This window comes from Danio rerio, chromosome 17 (assembly GCF_052040795.2).
Source record: "Danio rerio strain M-AB ecotype USA chromosome 17, GRCz13ab, whole genome shotgun sequence".
In the NCBI taxonomy this organism is placed as follows: domain Eukaryota; kingdom Metazoa; phylum Chordata; class Actinopteri; order Cypriniformes; family Danionidae; genus Danio; species Danio rerio.
This window is the reverse complement of record NC_141037.1, coordinates 31,511,204-31,535,872: the sequence shown is the minus strand read 5'-3', so window position 1 is coordinate 31,535,872 and position 24,669 is coordinate 31,511,204. Positions and strand designations below refer to the sequence as shown.

General features: G+C 42.2%; 1 long non-coding RNA gene across 2 annotated transcripts in view; it reads left to right on the top strand.

The window, feature by feature from the left end:
• The window catches only part of LOC147839960 (uncharacterized), a 136,841-nt gene that overhangs the window by 46,675 nt on the left and 65,497 nt on the right, over positions 1-24,669 (top strand). For both annotated transcript variants that reach the window (XR_015513511.1, XR_015513510.1), the window contains exon 3: positions 16,174-16,282. This is a non-coding gene — a long non-coding RNA (uncharacterized LOC147839960). The remainder of the gene's footprint in view (positions 1-16,173; positions 16,283-24,669) is intronic.

The window sequence follows — 24,669 nt, the reverse complement described above, 5'->3', positions numbered from 1 at the left end:
GTCCACAGTGGTACCTCAAAGGTGCATATTAGTGCCCAAATGTAACTAAAAAGTACCTCTGAGGTACCATTATGGACCCTTCAGTTACAAATACGTACCTTTTGAAAAGGTATTGCCCCAGTGACAGCTCCTGTGTGTAATCAGTTTGGTTTATTTTAGTGTGGTAGTGTTAACAGATTTTAAGCAGACAGTCTACTGATACTCTAATGTGAATTAGTTTGCTCATTGCAATGGTTTTTGTAGTTCACAAAATGTGCAATCGAGACCATCAACATAAAGTGATACTAAATGCAGATATTTTATAATATACAATTCGTATCTCATTTTGTATCAATGTAGCTCTTAAATGCATTTTTTGGGACCCAGACCATATGTAACACAAATAGATCTGTAACTGCTACAATACCATAAAACTCTCCTGTTGTTCTAATAACATTATAACATTAGCCTTGTCTGTTGTTTTAATAACACAAAGTATATTTCATTACCTTTTGGGAGTTGGAAAGTTCAGTCTAAGCACATGGTTTTACCATCACTGTAACAATCTACATCCCGAGAGCGCTCATCCCGAGTACATTCATTTTCTGGCTCATTTCATGTTCTCAACTTATTCTCAAAAACATAATTTCCAACAACTTCAAGAAAATATAAATAAAACTTTTAAATTGTAGAAAAATTTAAAATATTAAAACATATTTTTATTACTGACATCTTATATCAGCTTATAATGACAATGACAATTATATATGTTTGCAAACAATAACTACTCAAAAACATTCAAGCTATTTAAAATTTAGCTAAATCATTTTGTATCAGACCGGAAATATTTTTTTCATTAAAAGTTCAAATTAAATTTTAAATATAATTTATATTTTATCATTATTGGATCTACATTATTAATATTATTATTTTTATTTATTGTTGCACAGTAGAAATGTAATTGCATTATTACGTACCTGGGGTTCCTATTGACCCGATACATATTTAAAATGAATAATACAAAAACATTAATTTATAAAAAATTCTAACTTGTTCTTTTATTTATAACCGTTAGTCTGATGAGTACTAGAAAGAATGTTTTAACTTTAAACAGTTTCTGAAGAGGAGGGTCTCAGATCAGGACTCAAAATATGTGTGTAATAGTCTACTGAAAAAAAAGTTGTAATTAATTTAAGAAATCTCTTTTGAATCGTAGTTTCGAGACCCTCAAAGCTAATCGATGGTCAAACATTGTCAAACATTGTTTAACAAACAAACAAACAAACAAACAAACAAACAAACAAACAAACAAACAAACAAACAAACAAACAAACAAACAAACAAACAAAAAGACATATATCTATGCACATACTGCATATAAGAATGCAATTTCCCAATGAATCCAACCTCCGCTCTTGCATGCCTGTACATTTCAATACTCCTCAGGCCACGGGCTGCATACACACAGCCCACAGTGTGAGAAACAATCACACAATCCCAAAGACTTCATCTGACAAGTTTTCATTGGCCTGTTGTATGGATTGGTATATTCACAGAAGTAATCCTTATTACCCATAGTCCCAGGGGACCCATTTACATTGATTTCTCTTCCTCCCTCATTTTTTCTCACTTTTTAATGCTTATTCCATGAATCATTTGCCTTTCCACACTCTCGCCTCACGGATTACACACATTGGCCTCCTCTCTCGTTCTCACAGGGCTCACTCGCTCTTTATCTCCGCCTTGAGTTGCCTCCCGGTGCTTGGCACCAATTTCAATAAGTTGTGAGTTTAAAGCCCTTTTTTAAATCACTGAGAGCAGAATGGCACATAAAAACAATAACAAATTGCTAAACAGTTGGTCTCTGGTGCAGTTAGGTTACAGTATGATTAAATATGAATGCTGTCTGGTTGCTGGTGTGTAATTTGGCCCTAACAGGAGGTTGTGGGAGTCCAAGTTTACAAGAGTTTGTGTGCATGCATGTGTTTGTTTGTTGCTGTACTTTGTTGGATAGCTAATGGTTTTAAATTCATCAAAACTCTGTAATTAAATTTAAGTCTGACTCTGACAGTATGCTGGCATAAAGAGTACAAAGCCTTAGAAAATTTATAACAGCATTTATTCTTTGTTAACTAAGTTTGTTATTACAATGCAAAGGTTCTAAAAGAACACAAAATTAGAGCACCACAGCAGACGATTGCCAACCAAGAAATTAACTGAAGATTATATTTATCTGAAGACATACTACTTAAATGTCAATAACATTTCTTTTATTTTTAATATCCTTTCATATTGAAGATTCAGCAACAGTTTCATTTACCATACAGAGACCTTTAATGCAAAGAAGTGACCTTAAGTGACATGTCTTTATAAACATGTCTTTACAAAAGTTCACATTGTTTTTGCTGATGAATATGTGTAAAACTTGAAATAAATATATTTTTTAATTATTTAAATAAAACAATTTTTGCTGCTTGTTCAAAACATTTGTTTAAAATAAGCTAAATAAACACAATTCATGAGCTTTTTTTGTTACAACTTAATTGTTTTAAGTTCAATCCTGTTCAAAATGTTCTTGTACAATGTTCCAATTTTAATCTATTTGTGCTGGAACAAAATCAATGAATTTACAGTTTATTATTTACGAACCATTCTGACATCTTTATTTATGCCTCTCCACTTAACTGTCAGTCTCAAAGATCAGCCATGTTTGTAGTTTGTTAACACTCTTTGCCTGTGTTTATACTAATTAAATTCATGTCCAGTGTGCATGTATTGTGAGTATTAGTCATTTGAGTAGACTTTGGTATTAGTATTAGGTATTATGGCATTAGTCAATTGAGCTGAATTGAGCAGATCTGCCTGAAATATTAGACAATTTGGAACACTCATTTCAATATCCTATGATTGAATTGGGACATTATTTGATTCATTTATTTTTCTTCGGCTTAGTCTCTGATTTATCAAAGGTCGCCACAGTGGTATGAACCACCAACTATTCCAGCATATGTTTTACGCAGCTGATGCTCTTCCAGCTGCAACCCAGTACTGGGAAACACCCATACACTCTCACATTCACACTACGGGCAATTTAGTTTATTAAATTTACCTGTAGTGCATGTCTTTGGACTAGGGGCAAAACTGGAGTAGCCAGAAGAAACCCACATGAACATGGGGAGATCATGCAAACTCCACACAGAGACGCCAACTGGCCCAACTGAGATTCGAACCAGTGACCTTCTTGCTGTGAGGCGACAGTGGTTACCACTGAGCCACCGTGCTGTAATTTAGGATATACTGATTCTATTTTCAAATACTATTTAGTGTGAATAGAAACACAGCAATTGGTTAAAATACACAACATTAAACTGAGGACTTTACCAAAGAACAGGAGGACACAATGCATTACCATGGTAACAAACACCAATGTACTGTAACTGCTCACTCAGAGCAGAGTCGCACATGACAACAATAATAAATGAATATGAAGTCAGTCTCGGGTGCAATTAGGTTACAGCATGATTAAATACGAATGGCATCTGGTTGCTGGTGTGTAATTTGGGCCTAGCAGGAGGTTGTGGGAGGCCAACATGATAAGAATTTGTGTGCACGTGTGTGTTTATGCTGTCTGCCAGTGGAGCACTTCATTACTGGTGTGTGTAGAGTCGGTTCGCGGTGGGAGGGAGATCGCCTCCCTGAGGAAGAGCGCACTGCATCTTCGCCCCGCTGACAGGCCCGCATACATCACCACCCTCCTTCCAGTCAGATGCACTTCTCCCTCCGCACTCTCCCTTTATTATCCGTTTATTCCCCTTGCTCTTTCTGTGTTTTTTGCTTTTCTCTCCTTACTCTCTCTCCTTCTGTTATCCACCCCCTTTTTGTCAGCCCTTTGATTTTTTTTTTACTTGATTTGCGTTTTTATTGCTAATCATTAATAAACATTTCTAAAGTTTCCCTTGAGAATTTTTTTTACTCTAAAATGAGTCCAAAATAACTTTTTGCAAAACCTGCTTATTGTTTTTTTTCCCCATAATCTCTTATTCTTCTAAAGAGGTGAAATCAATTTTCTCTGAGCCCTGACAACATTTGTTTTCCAGGGTATAACATCACATTCAGCATCCAACCTTTGATGGAGCTGCCAAATATCACCTGATTTCGGGGCAGTGTCCCAAGTTTAGGTCTGAATTTCAGTATTTAAGTGCAGAAAATAAATTATTAGAGCATTTTTTTTCCTTATTACAAGTTGTGTTTCTCTTTTCATGAATTACAGTAATGATCAATCTACAGGTTATTTAGTGCAGTAACACATCCTTAAGTTTACAAACTCTGAGTTTTTCAGTTTAAAAGTAAATCAGGTTTAAATGGCAAGAGTTCCTATGAGGACACAAGTACAGTAGCATTGTTATTTGTCTAACTGCTAACAGCCCTATCTATTTTTTTTTTATTTTTACATTAGAGTTTTCAGTGTTTTGATTCTGATGTCTTATAAAAATGTATGTATATTGCTAATAATAATTAAAAATATATATTTTAAAAAATTACATTTTGCAGTGTTGGGTTGCTTTTTGAAACATTTGATGGAACTAAAATTTTAAATGAAAATACAGTTTAATATTTAAAAAAATTAAGGACAAAATATGTTTGCAGTTAAATTTAACAAGGTCAAAGTCAAATATATTTGAAACAAACAAAATTGAGCCAGTGAATAAAGCAAATATTGTTGTATTACTTTTGACCCACCCGTGTTTTACTTTTGCCCCTACTGATGGGGTCAAAAGTATACTGTAAAGCCAACAGTCAACTTTATCAAATGAAATGAGTGTAGTTCACTTAAAATTGACTGAAAGGTAATTCTACTTATTTGAAAAGAGTTTTGAACTCAGTGTTGAAAGTAATACATAATTTAAAGTAATACATAACTTAAATACATAATTTCTTCATCTTAAATGTAGTATGTTCACAGTACTCATATAGATTATTATTTTTTTTTTTACTCATGGTTTGTAGCAATCGGTTTCCTCAAACAGTTTGAGTTGCTTTAACTTATTGGGTTTTACAGTACTTAGTTGGTTTGAGTTCTCTTCATTTATTGGGTTTTAATGTGCTCAAATTGCTTCAGTTCACAGAATTCATTAGGATTAGTTTTTGAACTTAATTGGTTTGTTGCAATCGGTTTCCTCAAATGGTTTGAGTTACCCTAACTTTTTGAGTTTTACAGTGTAACAATGTGCAATCATTGTTTAAAGGGAAATTATTTTGAAGTTGTTCTGTATTTGTTCAAAATACCACCCGATGATGATTGACCACAATTATGAGTTAGTAACCACAGCAAAAAATTATTTCTGTCTAAGGCATTATCTTTTAAAAATAGGTTTTTATCCTTCTGACAACTTAGTCTTTAAGCATGTTTTTCTTTGTCATAATAGTTGCTTATTGTTTGATTGATTTGGTTCACCTGTTCCTTGTTTTGATCATTAAGTCTTCTGCCTCAGCCCAAATGAACACTATACTCTAAAAAATGCTGCGTTGTTGTTACTCAATGTTGGGTCAGGTATGGACAAACCAGCAGCATTCAGAGTGTAATGTTTTGGAAGATCAATTGTGGTAGGCACATTATTTAAATTTATTTCAGCCAATAACAGTTTTCTGATATTTTTCACAAACATCAATATTTTAACTATGGTCATGAAAATAGATCAAAGTTTTGATAATGTTTTAAATGAGCAAAGTTCAAGTGGGTAAAACACAAAGTATTGATAACAAACCTTATGTTCAATGTTGCATGATAGGCTTCCCGTAAAATCATTACAATTTATTTTCCAAATTCTCATTTTACATGAAGTCATTGCTCACTGAGTGTTCATTTCTTACCCGCCTACACTTCATTTAATCAAATTCAGTGGTTTGCTTTCTCTCTTTTTCTTAGATGAGTTCATTTTTTGGTGGACACAGCCCAAAGCACTTAAACCTAAAGTTAAATCAGAGCCTCTGCTTTCATTTTATCCTCTGTTTTTTTTTTTTCATTTTTGCTTAATGTGTTACACCATCAAGGCAATCAATACCATCATGGCAAATATTGATATCAGATATTTCCCAGACTATGAAGCAGTATCCCACTGAATGCATAGATTACCATGCTTTGTTTTTTTTCCTTCTGCCTCTTGCTTAGCAGAAGCAGCAGGCATGCAATCATGCCAGAGAAGAACTTAATGATATGAAAGAGAATTGATTTTCCAGAAAGATATTCAACTTTGATAAGGTATTAGTATAAGAGAGAAAATGCTGTGAATCTTCATTATGCCACTTTGATATGCACTGGCACCATCATTAATAGAGCAAAAGAAAGACAAATGAATCTTGAAAATAGATTCCCACATTTCAGGAGGAGATAGAATTAGGTGTTAGACAGAAGAGTCAGCCACAAGTTTTAATAACATGATTTCCTTGAATATATCACTGAAATTAGGAAAAAGTAGAGATATAGTTCTACTTTTTATAGTTCTAATTTTGCTACAGTATGTTAAACACACATGAATTATCAGTTGCTGAAGCTCAGTTTTGACCATACTGTTAATGCTGGGCAAACAGTTAGAACCCAGAAATGTTGTAAAAGCTTTAGATAAAATTTGCTGACTTGACTATTCATTTTCATAGAGTATTACTGGAGATTGCAAATACAATTTTGAGGATCAAAAGACACTGACTTTACTGACTTTATTTGCAGCGGGGAAAATAAGTATTGAACATGTCCTATTTTTTCCTGGAAATAATATTTTTAAAGGAACCGTTGATCTGGAATTGAACCAAATTTTAGTAAAAACCCAAACAATACAAACAAAAAAACAGACAAAAAGCAAACTGAAAAAGAGTTATGTGTAATAACAATGAAATGACACAAGTAGAAAGTACTGAACGATTGAAAACTATTTAATACGTTATATAAAAGGCTTTTTGGGTGATGGTAGCTTAAAGACGCCTCTCGTATGGAGAATAAAGTCATATGAATTGCTCGTGTGAGTTTTTCACACATTCTGATTTCTTCAGAGAAACAAATATAGTGGGTAGAAATAAGTATTAAACATGTCACCATTTTTCTTGCAAAACATATTTTTAAAGGTGTCGTTGACTCTTCAACATAGTGTAAAAGTCGAAATGGTTCAGTGGGTCTTGTCTATCAAATCTGATCTTTAATTTGTATGTACTATTGGATTCAAGTCAGGTGATTAGCGGGACCGTTCTACAGTTTGAATTTCTTTCTCTGGGAGCATTTAAGAGTTTTCTTGGCTGTTTCTTGGATCATTGTCTTGCTGAAATGTCCACCCTGGTTTCATCTTCATCTTTCTGATAATGTAGATGTTGGATTGAAGCAGCTGATATTCATTTACAATGGCAAAGGGCTGAGGGTTGCTGAATCACTACTGAGAGATTTCAGCTGCTGTCTGGACTTTCACTACCTTTCTACACCTTCCTTTCTTCATGTGTTCAATACTTTTTCCTGTGTTATTTCATTTTATTTCACATAACTTAGTTTGTAAACAAATTATATTTGTTTTCTTTGCATATATGAATTTCTTTGGTAGTTACCAACTTCCAGGGAAAATTTCAAGTCAATGGCACCTTTAAAAACATACTTTCTGAGAAAAATGGTGATATAATACTTATTTTTTCCACAATATATGTTTCTCTAAAGAAATCTGGATCTTTGAGCAAAATTAGTAAACATCACATAAAAAAAAATCTTTAGGAACATTCATCTAGCCTGATCTGTCTTTTGTCATCTATACTATTTCATTATAAATCCATTTGAATAGCACATCATATACCTTTTCTGCCTTTTGCATCATATACAATTAGCTACATAAAATAGGCATGTGTTCTTATGTGTGTGAGTGTGAGTGTGTTGGTCATCATAAATGAAGTGCTCATTAAAAACTGCCAGCAGGTATACTCTCTTTCCCGTTCTTCTCTCATTACTCACTCCCTTTATCTTTTAGCATCATAGTCTGTTCTGTTTTTCTTATAGAGTTGGTCACCCTTGTTGATCCTGTCCTGGCTCAGCAGTGTTTGAACTGCATTGTGTGGCTGTCAATCATGAAAAATTCTGTCCTCAATGAAAGCAGCACTGGGGCAAAACGCTGTTGGTGCTCGTATGTGGCAAATAATAATAATGTGGCTTTGGGGTGCGATTAGAGTTGAGGAATCTCACATCAGGTAAAGCGATCAGTTAAAAGTATTGAATTACTTAATTCATTAGTGCCCTCTGAATATTTTTGGACTTTTTTTCTGGATCAGTGTAATCAAAAAGTACAACTAAAATTAGGATATATATACAATTAAACATTCTATAAATACAACGACTTTATACATTTTTACAATTTATACAGCTGCACTTTTAATACACCTATGAAATATGTGATTGTTGTTAAAAATAGCATTTTTTAAATTGTAGTTTTAGGTAACTTTCTAGGTAAGATGGTAAATAAATCAAGGTTTATCCATCTAACCATAACCCTTAGGGTTATAAAGCTAGCAGTGTGTTAAAACATGTGTTGTAATTACTGCTCAAAGCATTGTTGACAGTGTGCTAAAACATCTCTAGCAGTATGGTAATTCATTCTAGAAAACAATGCTAGGAGTGTGCTAACATTAGTTCATTAGTTCATTAATTCATTTAATGGAACTGGAGCACCCAGAGGAAACCTATGCGAGCATGGGGAGAACGTTCGAGGTTACAGAAGTAACCCTTCGTTCCCCGAGGAGGGGAACGGAAGTGCCATGAATGGGAGGATTCGGATCAGAAGCCGCTTATCTGGAGAGTATTGAACGGGCCAATGAATGAAATTAATTGGCAGCGTAAGCTTGCGCAGGTGTGCGACATCTGCAATTATCTCAGCATATAAGCACACCTGAAGCCAGCAGACGCCATCCTTTTAAGCTGAAGAGACTTTCAAACAGCTAAGGGACAGTCATTATGGCGACGGAATATGGCACTTCCGTTCCCCTCCTCGGGGAACGAAGGGTTACTTCTGTAACCTCGAACGTTCCCCTTCGGTTGGGGAACTTCAGTGCCATGAATGGGAGAATATGGAAAGCGCCATAATGACTGCACCTTACCAACACCCCCGATGAGGAGATAGTCAAGCAAGCGTGACGCACCCACATCATGGGGGGCGCGGTCCTCCAACGTGTCCCTGGCCCTAATTTATCCTACTTCAACAGAAGTTTTACGGATTTAGATATATTTTTTGGGAAGTCGTGAGCATCTAGATAATTCTAGGAAATACGACAGTACGTTGGGAAGCGTGCAATCCCGATAGGGAGGACGCTGCGGAGGCCATCCGTTACCCAAGGGGGGGGATAGATGGCAGAATTTACCTATGGACTAGCCCTAAAAAGGGGGAGTACGCATAGCAAAAGAGTGGTTAGCGGAGAGGGAAGACACGGGTCCACCCAGGGGGGGGACTTAACCGTGGCGGAATAAGCATATGGGATCGCCTAGTGGGGATCACGCATAGCAGGCACCTATACCCAAAACGCGGGCTGACCAGCGGGCAGACCTACAACGTAGTGGGCCAGCAAGTGACTCCTCCGCTGAGTCAGTGCTGGGGGCCACGGAGGAATCTGCAGGGCTCACCTGACGGTGAACTTTACTGACAGATAAAAAAGGCGCACGTACCTCCGTGTTAGGGAGAATGGCGCCGCAAGCGTGTTTCAACACCCTACCGAGTTGTCTCCTCAATCACCAAAGGGTTACCTAATACCCTTGAGGAAACCGGCTCCACTCGCAGATTGTAAAACCTTGCAAATGTGTTGGGTGTCGCCCAGCCCGCAGCTCTACAGATGTCTGTTAGAGAGGCGCCGCGTGCACGCGCCCAAGAGGATGCAACGCTCCGAGTGGAGTGTGCACGAACTCCCGGGGGACACGGCTGACCTCGACTCGAATAAGCGAGTGAAATGGCATCCACAATCCAGTGGGATAATCTTTGTTTTGATACGGCACTTCCCTGCTGCCGACCGCCATAACAGACAAAGAGCTGCTCAGATGATCTAAAATTCTGAGTACGGTCCACATAAATGCGCAGAGCGCGAACTGGACAAATTAAAGAAAGGGCTGGGTCTGCCTCCTCCGGGGGCAGCGCTTGCAGGTTCACTACCTGATCTCTAAAGGGGGTGGTAGGAACCTTGGGCACATAACCGGGGCGGGGTCTCAGGATGACGTGAGAGTAATCCGGCCCGAATTCCAGGCACGAGTCACTGACCGAAAATGCCTCCAGGTCCCCGACCCTCTTGATGGAGGCCAACGCAACCAGCAGAGCTGTCTTCAGGGACAGAAATCTTAGAGATACTGATTCGAGTGGCTCAAAGGGATCGGATCGCAGACTAGTGAGAACGAGGGCGAGATCCCAAGAGGGCATGAGAGGGGGGCGAGATGGATTAATTCGCCTAGCACCCCTAAGGAACTGGATGACCAGGTTATGCTTTCCCACGGTGCCGCCAGCTACCGCGCTATGATAAGCGGAGATGGCGGCCACGTAAACCTTGAGAGTGGAGGGCGACAGCCTGCTGTCCAACTTCTCTTGAAGGAAAGAGAGCACAACACTAATCTGGCAATTTCGGGGGTCTTCTCTGCGAGAGACGCACCATTCAGTGAATAGACTCCACTTCAGGGCGTAGGCGCGCCTCGTGGAGGGGGCTCTAGCCTGAGTGATGGTATTAACCACCGCAGTCGGTAGGTTACCTAAGTCTTCCTCGCGTCTAGGGACCACACGTGGAGGTTCCAAAGATCGGGGCGAGGGTGCCAGATGGTGCCCTGTCCCTGAGAGAGTAGGTCCTCTCTCAAAGGGATCCGCCAGGGGAGGGCCGTCGCGAGGAGTGAGAGCTCTGATATCCAGGTTCGGTTGGGCCAAAGGGGCGCAACTAGCAGAACCTGTTCCTCGTCCTCCCTGACCTTGCACAGAAACTGCGCGAGCAGGCTCACTGGGGGAAACGCATACTTGCGCATGCCCCGAGGCCAGCTGTGGGCCAGTGCATCCGTGCCGAGAGAGCCCTCGGTCAGGGAAAAAAACAACTGGCAGTGAGCGTTCTCGGGGGAAGCAAACAGATCGATCTGGGCCTCCCCGAATCGCGCCCATATCAGCTGAACAGACTCGGGGTGGAGTCTCCATTCTCCAGGGCGTAACAGCTGTCGTGAGAGCGCATCGGCTGCACGATTGAGCGTGCCTGGGACGTGAATGGCGCGCAGCGATTTCAGCCGCGGGTGACTCCAGAGGAGCAGACGGCGGGCGAGCTGAGACATGCGGCGAGAGCGCATACCCCCCATGCGGTTGATATACGCCGCCGCCGCCATACTGTCCGTCCTGACCAGCACGTGTTGCCGCTCCAGCACCGGTAAAAAGCGGTGGAGAGCGAGGAACACTGCCAACAGCTCTAGGCGATTGATATGCCAATGCAGCTGGGCACCCTTCCAGAGGCCCGCAGCCGCATGCCCGCGACACACGGCCCCCCAACCCGTGTTGGAAGCGTCTGTTGAAACAACAACATGGCTGGACGCCTGTCCTAGAGGCACACCGGCCTGTAGGAACGAGGGGTCGTTCCAAGGGCTGAGGGCGCGGCGACACAGCGCAGTAACCGAGACCCGGTGTGTGCCCGCGTGCCATGCGCGTCTGGGGACCCGATCGTGAAGCCAGTGCTGAAGTGGTCTCATATGGAGCAACCCGAGCGGCGTGACGGCGGCTGCGGATGCCATATGCCCCAGGAGCCTCTGAAAGAACTTCAGTGGGACCACTAGTTTGCTGTCGAGCTCCCTCAGACAGTTCAGCAACAGGCGAGCGCGTTCCTCGGAGAGGTGCGCTACCATGGTGATCGAGTCCAGCTCCATCCCGAGAAAAGAAATCCTCTGCACGGGGGCGAGTTTGCTCTTTTCTCGGTTGACCTGAAGCCCCAGTAGGCGGAGATGCCGAAGCACCTTGTCCCTGTGCATAATCAATTGCTCCCGCGAGTGGGCAAAAATCAGCCAGTCGTCGAGATAATTGAGTATGCGAATGCCCGCGAGCCGAAGGGGCGCTAGGGCACCCTCCGCGAGTTTGGTGAAGACCCGCGGAGACAGAGAGAGCCCGAAGGGGAGGACCTTGTACTGCCACGCTCGACCCTCGAACGCAAACCGCAGAAATTGGCGGTGGCGTGGAAGAATGGAGACATGGAAATACGCGTCCTTCAGGTCTATGGCTGCAAACCAATCCCGAGGACGAACGCATTGGAGAATGCGCCTCTGCGTGAGCATTCTGAACGGCAGCTTGTGCAGACAGCGGTTCAAAACGCGCAGATCTAGGATTGGCCGTGACCCACCGCTCTTTTTGGGTACGATGAAGTATGGGCTGTAAAACCCACTCTCCATCTCGGCTGGAGGAACCGGCTCGATTGCACCCTTCGCCAGGAGGGCAGCAATCTCCTCTCGCAAGACAGGGGCGGACAGGGGGTTGACCCTGGAGAAATACACGCCCGTAAACTTGGGGGGCCGTTTCGCGAACTGAATCGCGTAACCGAGTCTGATTGTGCGTATGAGCCACCGCGAGGGGCTGGCCCGCGCTAACCAGGCAGGCAGAGCCCTCGCTAATGGAGTCATCGCTACAATCGCTGACGTACCAGCGGTGGGGCAGCGCGGAGTGGGTGTGCTGATCCGGGAAGCACGAGGGTCCCGCGGAAGAGCTGGAGGAGAGCGATTCGCTCTGGCTCCGCACCCTGACTCCGGAGAGGGGGCTGGAGGGCTGAGGAAAGGGAGACCGTCCCCCCAGCGCTCGTGAGCCACTGGCGAAGCACGTAGAGTCTGCGAGCCGGAAGGCAGCGCGTCCCGGACTGGCAGAACTCGTGCAGTCACATCCGGGGAAGGGAAAAAGTGCTCTTTTACTGATGTTTTGGTGGCACTGAAAAGTACCGTTGTTATCGGGGCCCCGCCCTCCAGCGGGGAAAGAGCAAGTTTCCTCTTCTCCGGATGGCCTGTCTCAGGGACGCTTCGCGGTCCGTTTACCGGACTTGACGGCGCCCTGGGCAGGAGGGGCTGCCTGCTTTCGAGGTGAACGCCGCGCCCGCTTGGCCGGAGGCGCAGACGGGGGCGGGGCAGCACTCGTTGGCGGGCGCCCTCGGCGAGGAACAGCGGAGGTGGATGGCTCGGCGGGCGGAGCGGGCTTACGGCCACGCCGATAGATGACATTGCCCATCGCATCCGACTGCTCTTTCACCGCCTTGAATTCCTGGGTGAATTCACCGACGGTGTCGCCGAACAGGCCAGCCTGGGATATGGGCGAGTCAAGAAAGCGAACTTTGTCAACGTCGCGCATATCGGCCAGGTTTAGCCAGAGGTGGCGTTCCTGAACCACAAGTGTGGACATCGTCCTCCCCAGCGCACACGCGGCGGACTTAGTAGTCCGAAGAGCATAGTCGGTCGCGGTGCGCAGCTCATGTAATAAGCTTGGGTTGGACCCGCCCTCGTGCAGCTCGGCCAGCGCCTGCGCTTGGTAGCGCTGGTAGGTGGCCATCGCGTGCAAAGCAGAAGCAGCCTGGCCCGCAGCCTTATAAGCTCTGGCTCCGAGGGAGGCAGACAACCTACAGGCTTTGGACGGGAGGCGGGGCAAACCCCGCCACGTAGAGGCGCCGCGCGGACAAAGATTGACCGCGATAGCGCGCTCCACTGACGGGATCGCCTCATACCCCCTGGCAGCTCCGCCGTCAAGGGCGGTGAGGGCGGAGGCACTCGCAGCACGGGCAGAGAAAGGTGCCCTCCAGGACTGCGTGAGCCTACTGTGCACTTCCGGGAAGAAGGGGACGAGAGGCTTCGAAGGCTTCGCCTTCTGGTCCTCTACGTAGCACCCATCTAGTCGGTCCGGCCGCGGAGCTGGGGGATAAACCATCTCCAACCCCACGGCCGAAGCAGCCCGGGAAAGTACGGCTAACATGTCCGCTTCAGGATCCGATTTGACAGCGCTCACCTGCCCGGAGGGGGCGAGCGGGTCCGGATCTTCGTCGGACAGTGAAAGCCCACCCTCCGATGCCGCGGAGGACATCTGATCTCCGGTGTCAGCGAGTGTGAGAGCTACCATCTGGTTAGACGGATCACTCTCACCACCCGAAGCTTGGATGGAGCGCCGTGAGGAGCGAGAGGTCCGCGAGCCCGTGGGCGGCGGATTAGCTCCCGCTGAAACCCTCAGATCTGCCCGAGCGCCCGCTGCTTTTTTAGAGCAGGAGGCAACTGGGGTGGCTCGCTCTCTTGCGAAAGTTAGCCGCGATCTTAGCTGTGCAACGGTCATGGCATCGCAATGACGACATGAACCGCCCGCGAGCACCGCATTAACATGCTGGACCCCCAAACATGCAATGCAGTGATCGTGTCCATCATCCGGAGACAGGAAACCCCCGCATCCAGAAACGCACAGTCGGAGCGCCATCCTGAAAAGGACGTGCTGCACGACTGTGTTGCTCTTTTAGGAAAGTTGCAACTATACGCACCGCTCTGGAGGACCGGACCCAAAGAACCGCAGGCAAGGGAGTAACCCAGCTCGACCGTCTGCCACCGCGAAGACCCACTCTGGACCGGGAGACACACTCGTTCGCTCTGAAGTGCTGATCAGCAAGAGGAACCCTCATCGACTCACTCAGAAAGGATCTGAAGCGAAAAGGATGGCGTCTGCTGGCTTCAGGTGTGCTTATATGCTGAGATAATTGCAGATGTCGCACACCTGCGCAAGCTTACGCTGCCAATTAATTTCATTCATTGGCCCGTTCAATACTCTCCAGATAAGCGGCTTCTGATCCGAATCCTCCCATTCATGGCACTGAAGTTCCCCAACCGAAGGGGAACTATGCAAACTCCACACAGAAATGTGAGGCAACAGTGTTAATCACTGAGCCACCTATGCTAGAAACATGCTAGCATACTAGCAGTGCGATTAATTAAAGTTAGAAATATTCTAGCAACATAAATTTAAACTTGTCGCTGACTCTTCTGTCTAACTAGACACCTAATTCTATGTCGTTCTGAAATGTGGGAATTTAATTTCAAGATTCATTTATCTTATGTGTATTGTTAAGTATCTTATAGTATATGTTAGTTATGCATATTTATTCATTCATTTTCTTTTCGGCTTAGTCCCTTTATAAATCTGGGGTCGCCACAGCTGAATGAGCCGCCAACTTATCCAGCAAATGTTTTTACGCAGCGGATGCCCTTCCAGCTGCAACCCATCTCTGGAAAACATAAATACGCACTCATTCACACTTATACACTATGGACAATTTAGCTTACCCAATTCACCTTTAGCGCATGTCTTTGGACTGTGGGGGAAACCCGGAGCACCTGGAGGAAACCCACGCAAATGCAGGGAGAACATGCAAACTCTACACAGAAATGCCAACTGACCCAGCCGAGGCTTAAACCAGTGACCTTCTTGCTGTGAGGTGACAGCACTACCTACTGCGCCACTGCGTAACCCTAGTTATGCATAGATTTATTTGTATTTTTTATTAGCTCTTTTGTCCAGTGTTGTGTTTGTATTTATGATTAATTTATGTAGCACCGTTGTCCTGTGAGACACGACATTGTGTTCCTCTGTATGTGCACACATGTAGTGGAATGACAATAATGCTCGACTTGACTTTGACTTATTGTTCAAAGCATGGTAGAAGCATCCAACAGTAGAAATTTGTTAAAACATGCTAGGAGTCTGCTATATCATGCCAGAAATTTTAGCATTTCAAGCGTTTACAATAGTAATAAATAATATATGTATGTCACATTTAAGTAATAATGAATATGTTGTTGTGAAAACACTTACACTTCGTGTGTACTATATTTAGTTTTTCTAAAATGAAATGCACATTTTCATTAGGAGTCTCTGAAGAAGTTAATATATTCATATAGTGCTAAAAAGATGCTAAAAGCACTTTGTGCATCACATGTACTTGGGTTGTGTGTAGTAAACAAGACTATTAATTTGCACATACATGCATAATTCCTTATTAAAATGTATTTTTGTGTTGTGATTTAAATAATTCAATGGACCTTCTTTTGATTTAAAAATTTGCCAATTTCATGACATTCCATGTTATTGAATTCAAATAAATTCAAATATCACATGTATCATGTACCCTAAATCAGTTTTTAAACTTTCATCTAACATTCAGCTTTCTATTTTGCATTGATAGGAACTCCGCTGTGACCAGTGTGCTTGCTTCGGAGAAGGAAACTACACTGATCCTAAATTGGTCTATTGTGTTGACTTCCTTGGACTCCATGACTTATGCTCATATAAAGGTAAGACAAGTGCTGGTCATTGAGGGATTGTTTCATTTACAACTCTGAGGTCTTTCCTGATGTTCATCAGTGGATACAAATCACTGCCCTTTATCACTCTGGCCCAACAAAGCAAATTATTCAGCTGTTATTTATCTTCAAGAACAACCTGATATACCTCACCCTTCAGAATCACAGCTTTATCATCTGTTAATGAAGGGCTATTTCATTTGGTGGCCTTTGGCACTCATTTAGGTGATTATAGAGATATAATTGTGACAGGAAATGTCTGTTAGTCAAAATAATTTCGTAAAGAGAGATTTTACTCAAATCTAAAACTGTCATTTAATAAACAAAAACTCTGGAATCTGAAGAAAAAGGCCCAGGATAGACTTTGACGTATTCTTGCCCTCTTTCCTAAACTTTCCTTTCCCTCTGGTATTGATACAGTAAATACGTGGGCATGTTTTGTTCTGTGTGTTTGGTAACTTTTGATAATCCCAACAAATGAGTAAATCTTTAAGTCAGCTAACTTTAACTTCCATTACTCTCATTGAGTTTTTAAAGAGACGGATGAAATGTCTCAGGGTCGCAAGTCTGTATCCGAACCGGCCCGTAGTGCAGAGCTCTCAAGCTCAACACTTTGTATCATTTGGACTTCCATCTATACACTTTTTTTTACTTGATTTATCTAAATTGCCATTTAATTGTATGATTCTGTAATTGACATAACACACTTTCATCTGGAAAATAAAGTGTGAAGTTTTGATGCATTCTGACTTCTCCTGAAATCTTATGTAGATTATGTGGAGGCTGGTGCTACTTTGATCTGTGTTCATGATATACCAAAGAATTGCACAAGGCTGTTTGGAGCCGTCAGCACTTGGAGCCGTCAGCAGCTCGGAGACTATTCAGTTTCTGGTTATCGCTGATTTAGAAAGTTGTATGGAAATAACTAAATTACACTTTTAGTAAGAGTGAGCAGGAGGCAACCAGACTAATTCTGTACTACTTAACCTTTCATCCTCTGACTAACTTCAGAATCTCAAGAACCTGTCCGTGAGAAACACGTAAACCCCTGGGGCGTGAAAACTCTGTGCAGAATTGGGTCCCTAATGAACATATAACTGAAGAGTATAGGATCAGATATAAATCAAAACTAAATTGATTCATGAACAACAAATCTGACCCATTCCTTTTTAAAAGTACAGTCTGAAATTGACGTTTACTTGAAATTGGAGTCAGATTGAATTCGGAGTTTAAAGAAATATAAATAAATTCTAATACTACATGACAAAATTCCTGCTTTCAGAAGCACTAAAAGGCTTACATGCATTTAACCTTTGACCATTCATTGGATTCCATCATTTGGCAGATAGAATGAAATCTTACATTTTTGAAAAAAGATTTTAGATTTTGCTCTGCCACATAATCTTGAAGTCATTTTAATTGTTTAATGTTTATTTGGGATTGGTTTGATGGATTGTTTATTAATTTTTTTCCAAGAAAGTCCAAAAATACAAATGTAAAATATTTGAAAAAAAAAAACAGTAAGTAAAATAAGAAGTATGTAAAAAAACAAAACAAAAATAGGCCAGTAATTAGTTTAATAATATTAATTTAATATAGCAATAGCAATTACAAAATACAACAATTAATAATAACTAGGTGGCACGGCGGCGCAGTGGGTAGCACGATCGCCTCAAAAAGGCTGCTGGTTTGAGCCTCAGCTAGGTTAGTTGGCATTTTTGTGTAGAGTTTGCATGTTCTACCCATGTTCGCATGGGTCATCCAGGTGCTCTGGTTTCCCCCACAGTCCAAAGACAGGCGCTATACTGTAGGTGAATTGGGTAAGCTAAATCGCCTGTAGTGTATGTAAGTGAATGAGAGTGTATGGGTGTTTCCCAGTGATGAGTTGCAGCTGGAAGGGCATCCGCTGTGTAAAACATATGCTGGATAAGTTGGTGGTTCATTCCACCATATTGGAAATATTATTATACCCCATAGACTAATGACTGTCAAGCTATAATCAATCAGTATCTAAACGTGTAGTGTTGGAGATTGTTGTGATTTTGTGGTGATGACTGGCAGCTGTTGTGCGCTAATGGATCATTCGTCATGACATTTGTTGTGTTACGCACAACAAGGGCTTGAGTAACACAATCGAGGCTTCGATGCTTTCAGTGTGGTGCCAGTCGCAGCCTAATGAAGATTAATGCACTGAAGCTCAGACAACAGGCCAAAGAAAGAAAGAAACTTTGCTCTGTTAGTGTGAGCTTATCCGCAGGGCTGCCTCCTCCCCACCAGCCGCACCGATGAAACTAGACAACTGTCACACCGCCACACGTCACACTCCTGACACACACTGCTCACTGTCACATGACAGCTTTTTTACACACTCCGGCATTGTGGCTTTTTTTTTTTCCTTCTGTCATCACGCACACAGCATGGCTTTTCTGTTTTGCCAGCGCTTCAATGCAGCTTTATTTTCTATTTGTCCTCTCAAGCCGAGGCCAAGACATACATCTTGCAGACGTCTTTGGCAATTTCCCCCCGTGCCCATCTGGTCGCGGGTTATCATCTTCTTAACCTTTTTCTTTTTTTTTCTAAATGCTGTTTTGTCTTCCCCTGCAAGTTTGTTTGTTTATCTGGCTTTGGCAAGCTCTACTGTGCCCGACTTGGCAATTGCAAAACACCTCAAGAGGATGCATGTTATATCGCATGTGACGGCGCCTTTTGCGGCCACTTAGCTTGCTAGAGCGGGCGTCCGATCCTCTGCTCTCCTCTTCTTCCTCTGTGCTGTGCACTTGCAGTTTCCCCTGTGGGCCGGTGATGGTTTGTGACAGTGGCGCTGCTGGTGATTGTGGAGGGAGATTTGAGAAAGGAGGCAAAGAGAGATAGTGTTCTCGGCCTCCGTTATGTTGTGACAGTGCCAGGGCCCCCTGTGCTGGCACTACAGCTGATGCTCTGTCCGGCCCCATTGCCGTCTGCTTGATGCTGAGTCGTCTTGCCAAATGCCAGGAACCATAGTCACATCTGCCCGTTTCGGGAGGCCTGGTGGCGGCTGGTCGCCTTCGGGCCGGCGCGGGCCGCGAGGATCTTACCAGCCACAGCTTCTGATCCACTGACTGACAAGAGAAATGGAGAAACAGAGTACCTGTTGTCTCCTCTTCAGTCTTGATCGCTGTTGACACATCTTGCTGTCACCACTGCATCAGATGCCAGGCTCTCAGGCTATGTAGGTTTTTTTTTTAAGAGCAGATATCTCATGTGAGGTGTCTCTGCCTTGTTCAGATGTTTTAGCTTGAAGCACAAGGTTAACAAACTGGAATAAATGCAGAGAGAAAAGGCTACCAGGAGCCAGATGTGTTTGCGGGTGTGCAAATGCACGTCTTTTCTTTATTTCTGGAATTTGATAAACCCACAGTTCTCTGATTGGCCACAAAATCAGACTGTATTGTGGTTAATTGCTGACAGAATATATATGGACATCTTTGTGTTAAAATTGCTTAGGTCAATATTAATTTATTAAAGCAAACATATACATTTATGTTCTGCTTCATTGTTTTTAAATGACCAATCATATTGAATAAACTAAAAATATATATGCTGAATATGTTGAATATACATTTTATGTACAGTAATGTATTTGCTAATAAAAATTAACATCAACCTTGACTATTTCTGTCAAACTATGTAATTTCAGCTCTTTTACAAAATTTTGTGTAATTTAATTATTTATGTTGCTTTTAATGTTTAATTTAATTAATTAATTTGCAAAATATAATAGATATGATCATGTCAGTTTTGTCAAAAAAGCAGCCTCATGTGAGAAACACAGAAAACTTTGCAAACTATCTCAGTATTGGCTCAATATTGGCAAGACACAAGAGTTCACATGGCTTAAATACAGATTAAACATGGGCAAACACAATCAATCCCATATAGATCCCACACAAACCCATGTAGGTCCTACATCGGAAGCCCATCTAGGTTCCACGTCAGCAAACTTGTGTAGGTCCCACATGGGCTAACTAACATTGGTCCCGTATGGGCAAACTTACATTGGTAAGTTTGGTAAGCAAATCCACATAGGTCCAACATGGGCAAACCCAGGAAGGTCTTATGGGGATGCCCACACAGGTCTCACATGGGCAAACCAAGGTAGGTCCCACATGAGCAAACCCAGATAAGTCCCACATGGGCAAACCTACATAGGCCCCACATGGGCAGTTCTACATAGGTCCCACTGCATGGGCAATCACACATACTGTAGGTCCTACATGGGCTAACCAAGGTAGGTCCCACATGGGAAATTTGAAGTAGGTCCCACATGAGCAAACCCACATTGGCCCCATGTGGGTCCCACATGGGCAAACCAAGGCAGGTCCCACATGGGCAAACCCACGTAGGTCCCACATGAGCAATCCCACAGAGGTCCCGCATGGGCAAACTTACATAGCTCCCACATGGGTGAACCAAAGCAAGTCCTACATGGGCAATCCCACATAGGTCCCACATGGGCAAACCAAGGTTGGTCCTACATGGGTGATTCCACATAGGTCCCAGATGGGCAAACCAAGGCAGGTCTCACATGGGCAAACCAATGTAGGTCCCAAATGGGCAAACCCATGAAGGTCACATGTGGCCAAACCCATGTAGATGTTGCCATGTAGACTCATATAACACAAAAAATCCCATATAAGTTGCCTATCTGGGTCCTCTGTAGGTCACAAGTAGGTGGTCTCTATATGGCTTCATAGTGTGTAAACATATGTGGAGCTTACATGGTTCTACCATGCAGGGCTCATGTGGGCTACCTAGATGGACACAAAAGGTTCCCACATGGGAAAGACAAGTTGGACATGGGCAACATTATCAATCCCATATAGGTTGCCTTTGTGGTTCACAAGTGGTTAAAACCTGGGCTCTGAATCTCATTTACCTTTAGACTTTAGAATGCAAATCAAACTGTTGGTAGTAGCTCAATCACAGAGGTCCATATATAGAGTAGAGGAATGCAAACTGTTCTTGCCTGTGACTCTGTTGAATCAAATTGTGAATTTTCTGACATATGCTGCAGTTTTTATTAAATTTTAATTTAATTTAACTAACAGCAGCTCAATATTACAATAAAAGTGATACATAATAAAATATAGTGCACACACACTTTAAATGAAAGGAATACAACATGCTTTAACTGTATGAATGTATTAACCGTCTATTTAAATAAAAACTATATACAGTGTATATCTTCAGTCTATAGGTGTGAATCTAATGCTCATGTGGGCCAAGTAAAAATATATGACAAGCTGGATTTGAGTTCGACACATGTGGTGTATATGCAATGTTAAACAAAAATATTTTAGCCAATGTACCCTCCCCTCCTTCAAAAAAAAAAAAAAAAAAAAAGAATCTAAGGTTCTAAAATCTAAGGTGTGGCAGCTTACCTCCAGGGTTGCTTTAAAATGAATCGTGTGAGCGGCACCTATGCAGAGGAGCTGAACTCGTGCCCCACTAGCTCCCTAACGTGAAGGACTGCATATTCTGGTTAATGGAAGTAGAATTACATGTTTTCACCAGGGGAGTGTAGGAATGGAGGTAGAGAGAGGGAGGTCAGACTGTTTAGGTTTTCACACTAGCACTGGCTTTTATGATAAATACATTGAGGTGCGCTGTGACTCTCCATTAGGACATTAGAGTCAGAGCGCACAGAGGTGATTAAAGGCCTCACCTTGTGTGTGTGGGGGTGTGGGTGTGGTTTAGTGAGTTTGTCATGATGCCACATCCGTAGGTTCAGAGTCAATTTGAGCTATAGCGAAAAGACAAGTGAGAAATAATAGAAGGGAAACAGATCCTGCTGTTTGTACCTATTAAAGGGCACCTATAATGAAAATCATCTTTTGGAAGCTGTTTGGACAGGACTGTGTGTACGTATAGTGAGTCCTGTTGGGGTGATATAAAGACAATAAGTTTCTTTTTTAAATTTCTTGACATTAAAATAGGATCCAAATCCCCACCATTTTGAGGCCCACCACAAGGAGTTTCCTCACCCACAAATTTATTGACAGCTGCCTATTAACATGTCTTCAGAGTAACGCGTATAATCATATCAACAAGACAAGACATGCACAAAGCAACCGAGATTAAAAGATCTGTTCAGCTCACTGTGATTTATCAATCATCATCAAATGTGATCAAGAATGAGTTTTACCAGTTTAAAATGTTTTAAAACAGTGCATGAATTACAGCAATTTATCGTCTTTATCAACACAGCCGCATGTCAGTACAATTATAAAAGAAGACGCTTTAATCTCGGTTTGTGGACGTTAAATCATGTTTATTTTGTACATTAACATAACAGATATCCATACAGCAGTAGATAATAATGTGTATCTTGTCACATTTGCCATGCAAAAATAGTGCAGTGTGTGTGTGTGTGAACTTTTTAACAACATTGTGTGTGACTCATCATTGCAGAAAGGCTTGAATTAACTTCAAAACAAATACATCAAATAATCGTTGGGGAAGTTCTGACTGTAGTATTTCTCACAAAGGTTACGTGAGATCAGCTTCCTTCATGTCTGTCACTGTGCTGTTTATCTGACGCAGCCAGAGATTGAAGCACACTCTGACAGGCACGTAGGAACAGTGTGCAGAGAGAACTAGCTCATTTGAATTAAAGGCACAGGCAACAAAAACAGCTGCAATGTGTACAATGTGTTTGAATCTGATTGGTATTTTGAGATGAAAATTTACAGACACATTCTGGAGACACTAAAGTTTTATCTTAAATCTTAAAAAAAGGGTAAAATAGGTGCCCTTTAAGATTACCCTGGATTATTCATGCTCTTTTTTTTTTTAGAAAAACATACAAATATCATGACAATAAATCTTTGGTTTTCATTTCAGTAGATAACACTGAATATATAGAAGTATATCTGCTTAGCTTCACCTTAAAAGTAGATACTTGCTAGTTTAAACTTGGCAGTCAGTCCTACATTCCTAGTAAATGTTCATTACAGGCAAATGACTGATAGAGAACATTTATTTTATTTATTTAGTCCCTTTGTTCAACAGGGGTCGCCGCAGCAGAATGACTCGCTAACTTATCCATCATGTTTTACACAGCGGATGCCCTTCCAGTTGCAACCCAGCACTGGCCAATTATTTCTTTATTTACTTTTTATTTTTTACAAGTCAATACATTTAATGCATTGTATTGTTTTAATGCAAAATTTACTTTTTTTGTGTGTAAAAGTTTACTGTAATTTTAATCAGTTTAGTTGCTTCTAAATAAAAGTGTTGATTTGTTTAGTATGTCAGGCCTCAGATGTTTAAACATAAGTGTAGAAATGTAGCATGATTGACTGGTGTCTTTGATTTGTCCATTGCTTCACTGTTACATGCATTGTTTATGTGTTATTTTGTTGCTCGTTTATGGCCTGTTATTTTATTTTCTTTTTCACTCGAGGCTAAGTGCATCTTTTATGAATTAATGTCAAGGAAGACAAGCTTTTACTGCTATTACATCTGCCAGGGCAAAATTAAAAGAAGCCTTTCGGATTTTTTTAACCTGTATGTGTGTGGAGGGTGGAGGGTCCACAACAGGTAAATTTATACCACTTGTCTCCCATCTAACATCTCCCCGACCCGGGCCCCTTACTGCAGCAAGCCTCTGACAGCCTGATAGTTTTGGAGTTTCTATTAGGCATATTGCATGGTTGAGAGCGTCCAAAGATTGGTTACATTTTGTTCTGACGGCATTAGCGCTCTTCATATGGCCCATCAGCGCCTGTCGACTTGCTGTGGTGATCTATGATTCTCCCATCACACTCGTAAAAATCACACACTAAAAGCATTTTCCCTTCCATATTCTCCCCCGTCAAATTTATAATGTTGTAAAATAAAAAAATAGAAAGAAAAATCACCCATTGATGAGTTCTTCACTCCTCCCCATCCCTTCCTCACTACATTGCAATAAAATAAGTCGTATTTCCAAATTACACCATTTTCTTATCGCCGCTGTAGTAATTATCAGTATTTTGAGGGTTGAAAATCAGAATTGTTTGTGATCGCTCACAGAAAGTCTGGTCTGACCCTGAGGTGTTGGAAAGCATCCTAATTACCGACTCTGCGCCGCTTGACCACAAACAATTGGATGTACAGCCCGGCGCCATTTATGTGTCTCAGTCGCTAAATGCAAATCATGGAGGCACTCAAGTGTAACGCCTTTCAAATCCTATCGCTGCTCCTTTCTGCCCTCTCATCTGAACGGCTCAGCGTACGAGACGAGAGCTCCAGTCTTGGTTGACTTGTTTGTTATTACTGGCAGTCTCGAAATTAGCAATCTTTCCCATTCAAAATAAATGTCGCCGTTGTTTATAAACATGCCCTCTTTTTGTACA